The sequence below is a fragment of the Muntiacus reevesi genome, chromosome 1 (assembly GCF_963930625.1).
Source record: "Muntiacus reevesi chromosome 1, mMunRee1.1, whole genome shotgun sequence".
Lineage (NCBI taxonomy): Eukaryota > Metazoa > Chordata > Mammalia > Artiodactyla > Cervidae > Muntiacus > Muntiacus reevesi.
In genome coordinates this window covers 53,613,081-53,617,937 of record NC_089249.1, presented here as the reverse complement: position 1 = coordinate 53,617,937, position 4,857 = coordinate 53,613,081, and positions in this window count along the sequence as shown.

Here is a 4,857-nt window from a genome sequence, read left to right as displayed (position 1 = left end):
CCTGGGAAGCCCTTGGTCCACCTCTTTGCTCTGGGGGCTTCTCCCCAGCAGACCTGGCAAACCGGGTGTGGCTGGGGGCACTCGAGCAGTGCTCGCTACCTCCTCGGGGCTTTCAACCCTTTGCTTCAAAATCAACACAACAGGGATGTTCCTGGTGGTGCAGTGGTTAGACTCTGCCTTGCATGGGCTTCCGTGGTGGCTTAGTGATCAAGAGTCAGCCTGCCAATGCATGAAGCACAGGTTTGACCCCTGGTTCCGGTAAGATCTCACATACCAGAGGAGCGACTTTAACCTGGGAGCCGCAGTTATTGGGCCTGTGCTCTAGAGCCCAGGGCTGCCACTCCTGAAGCCTGCACACCTATAGAGCCCGTGCACTGCAGCAAGAGAAGCCACGGCGATGAGAACCCTACGAGGGAAAAGCCTGAGCAGCAGTGAAAACCCAGCACAGCCAATACGTGAATAAATAAAATCCGCCTGGCAATGCAGGGGACACGGGATCAATCCCTGGCTAGGGAACTATGATCCCGCATGCCACGGAGCCGAAAATACTGAAACCCATGTGCTCTGGATCCTGTATGCCACAACTTGAGAGTTCATGCACTGCGTGAAAGATCCTGCGTACTGCAACTAAGCCCCGACACAGCCGGTCAAGTCAGTTCAGTCGCTCAGTCGTGTCCAACTCTTTGCAATCCCATGGACTGCAGCACGCCAGCCTTCCCTGTCCATCACCAACTCCCGGAGCTTGCTCGAACTCATGTCCATTGAGTCAGTGATGCCATCCAACCATCTCATCCTTTATCGTCCCCTTTTCATTGTGCCTTCAGCCTTTCCCAGCATCAGGGTCTTTTCCAGAGAGTCAGTTCTTCACATCAGGTGGCCAAAGTATTGGAGCCTCAGCTTCAGCATCAGTCCTTCCAATGAATATTTGGGACTGATTTCCTTTAGGATGGACTGGTTGGATCTCCTTGCAGTCCAAGGGACTCTCAAGAGTCTTCTCCAATACCACAGTTCAAAACCATAAATTCTTCGGCACTCAGCTTTCTTTATAGTCCAACTCTGACATCCATACATGACTACAGGAAAAACCATAGCTTTGACTACATGGACCTTTGTTGGCAAAGTGATGTCTCTGCTTTTCAATATGCTGTCTAGGTTGGTCATAGCTTTTCTTCCAAGAAGCAAGCGTCTTTTAATTTCATGGCTACGGTTAACCATCTGCAGTGATTTTGGAACCCCCCCAAAATAAAATCTGTCACCGTTTCCATTGTTTCCCCATCTATTTACCATGAAGTGATGGGACAGGACGCCATGATGTTAGTTTTCTGAATGTTCAGTTTTAAGCCAACTTTTTCACTCCTCTCATCAAGAGGCTCTTTAGTTTCTCTTCGCTGTCTGCCATGAGGGTGGTGTCATCTGCATATCTGAGGTTATTGGTATTTCTCCCAGCAATCTTGGTTCCAGCTTGTGCTTCATCCAGCCTGGCATTTCTCATGATGTACTCTGCATATATGTTAAACAGGCAGGGTGACAATATACAGCCTTGATGTACTCCTTTCCCGATTTGGAGCCAGTCTGTTGTTCCATGTCCAGTTCTAACTGTTGCTTCTTGACCTGCATACAGATTTCTCAGGAGGCACGTACGGTGGTCTGGTAATCCCATCTCTTGAAGAATTTTCCACAGTTTGTTGTGATCCACACAGGTAAAGGCTTTGGCATAGTCAATAAAGCAGAAGTAGATGTTTTTCTGAAACTCTTGCTTTTTTGATGATCCAGCGGATGTTGGCAATTTGATGTCTGGTTCTTCTGAGTTTTCTAAATCCAGCTTGGACATCTGGAAGTTCTTGGTTCATGTACTGTTAAAGCCTAGCTTGGAGAATTTTGAGCATTACTTTGCTAGCTTGTGAGATGAGTGCAATTGTACAGTAGTTTGAACATTCTTTGGCATTGCCTTTCTTTGGGATTGGAATGAAAACTGACCTTTTCCAGTCCTGTGGCCTCTGCTGAGTTTTCCAAACTTGTGGCATATTGTGTGGCATCATCCAACACAGCCAGATGAATATTAAAAAAGAAAAAAACTACACGCACAAACCACCTGGCGACGTTGTTACAATGCAGCTTCTGACTCAGGAAGGCTGGAGTGGGCCTGAGGGTCCACATCCTAACACGTTCCAGGTAATGCCGGGACCTGCTGAGTAGGGAGAGTTCAAAGCACTCTTCACAGCATTATTTTATCCACAGTTCTGAGTTATCTTAGCCATTAATCCAGAGTTAAGTATTAACCTCCCTGCCTTCAGATGAAGGAACGCCGTGAAGACAGTTGGGCCATAGATGACCCTGGACAGCCTCTTCAGCAAAGCCCAAGCTCCGATAAAGAAAGAGCCCTCAGCCTTAGCGGCCTTTGTCTGACCCAGCTTGTCCAAGCATTGGTCTAGCAGTCCATGTTTATCCAGCACACATTACCGTCCTCCTTCTCATTCATTAACCCAAGAGCCACTATTACCATGATCTCTGCCCACACGCAAGAACTCAACTTGGGGAGGGGATGGAGGGCGCTGAGAGGCCCCTTGTAAGTCTTGGGCACTGCTCAAAATCCCCATAATTAAAGTCTCTTCCAGTGAGGCATTCCACAATCTGGCTCAGCTCTAGTAAAGGGTCTCCTGCTGGCCCTTCCTGTGAGACTGAGGAAAAGGTGGGTCCTTACTGCCTGTGTGTGTGTTACTCAGTCATGTATTGACTGTGTGACCCCATAGCCTGTAGCCCACCAGGCTTCTCTGCCCATGGCATTTCCCAGGCAAGAATACTGGAGTGGGTTGCCATTTCCTTCTCCAGGGGATTTTCCCAACACAGGGATGGAACCGGGTCTCCTGCATTGCAGGCAGATTCCTTACTATCTGAGACACCAGGGGAATCTTAATTCCTCAGTTTCCAGTTCAGTTGCTCAGTTTTGTTGGACTCTGTGACCCCATGGACTGCAGCACGCTAGCCTACCTTATCCATCACCAACTCCCGGAGCTTGCTGAAACTCATGTCATTATCGGGTTGGTGATGCCATCCAACCATCTCACCCTCTGTCATCTCCTGCCTTCAATCTTTCCTAGCATCAAGGTCTTTTCTAATGAGTCAGTTCTTTGCATCAGGTGGCCAAAGTATTAGAGCTTCAGCTTCAACATCAGTCCTTTCAATGAATATTCAGGACTGATTTCTTTTAGGATTGACTGGTTTGATTTCCTTGCAGTCCAAGGAACTCTCAAGAGTCTTCTCCAACACCACAGTTCAAAAGCATCAATTCTTCAGTGCTCAGCTTTCTTTGTGGTCCAACTCTTAAATCCATGGGCTTCCCTTGGCTCAACTGGTAAAGAATCTGCAATGTGGGAGACCTGGGTTCCATCCCTGGGTTGGGATCCTCTGGGGAAGAGAAAGGCTACCCACTCCAGTATTCTAGTATTCTGGCCTGGAGAATTCCATGGACTGTATAGTCCAGGGGGTTGCAAAGAGTCAGACGCAACTGAGACACTTTCACTTTCTCATATCCATACATGACTACTGGAAAAACCATAGCTTTGACTATACAAACCCACCAGAAAAGGCCAGAGGTTCCTGCTTTGCAGGCAGTGAACCACATGGAGACCTGCCTTGGAGCAGGGTCACTCTCAACCCCTCCCAGCTGGCTTCAAACAGTAGGTGTGAAGTTAGCAACTGTGGGCCCTGAGGGGAAATACAAGGAGCTAATCTTTTTTTAAAAAGATCTTTTTATTTATATATCTTTTGCAGTGAAGGTTTTAGTTCCTGCTAATACGAATGTGCTTATTTGCTGTACCCTACAATATATGTAAGTTTTGGTTTCCCTGGTGGCTCAGGTGGTAAGGAATCTGCCAGCAATGTGGGAGACACGGGTTCGATCCCTGGGTAGGGAGGATCCCCTGGAGAAGGAGATGGCAACCCTCTCCTTGCCATTTTTGTTACCAGTTTTCTTGCCTGGCAAATCCCATGGACAGAGGAGCCTGGTGGGCTACAGTCTGTGGGGTCTCAAAGAGTCAGACACAACAGCGAGTGCCACTTGCTCACACTAAAAGCATATGATGTCTTAGTTGTTAAGTCTGATTCTGTGACCCCATGGACGGTAGCCCACTAGGCTCCTCTGTCCATGGGATTCTCCAGGCAGGAATACTGGAATGCGTTGCCATTTCCTTTTCCAGGGGATCTTCCCCACCCAGAGATTGAACCTGAGTCTTCTGCATTAGCAGGCAGATTCTTTACCACTGAGCCACTAGTTCAGTCGCTCAGTCGTGTCCGACTCTTTGCGACCCCATGGACTGCAGCACACCAGGCTTCCCTGTCCATCACCAACTCCCAGAGCTTACTCAAACTCACATCCATTGCGTCAGTGATGTCATCCAACCATCTCATCCTCTGCTGTCCCCTTCTCCCGCCTTCAATCTTTCCCAGCATCAGGGTCTTGTCCAACGAGTCAATTCTTCACATCAGTTGGCCAAAGTATTGGAGTTTCAGCTTCAGCATCAGTCCTTCCATTGAATATTCAGGACTGATTTTGGAAGCCCAATACCAATGGGATAAAGAGTTTTTTACAGACATTTTTTTCCGCCTTAGATTATATTCTGAGGAAATGTGGTCAGAGCACAGTGCCTGGATGTAACTTAAAATCATTCTTTTTTCTGTGTTCTGTGTGGTTATTAATTTTAATAATGAGTTAGTGTCCCCCCTTTATTTTGGTTTAAATTTTTTTTTTTTTGGAGATATTACATATATGAACATCATGCTGTTTAAGTCAAGTTATGGGACTTCCCCGGCAGTCCAGTGGTTAAAACTGCCTTCCAATGCAGGGGGCATAGGTTCAAT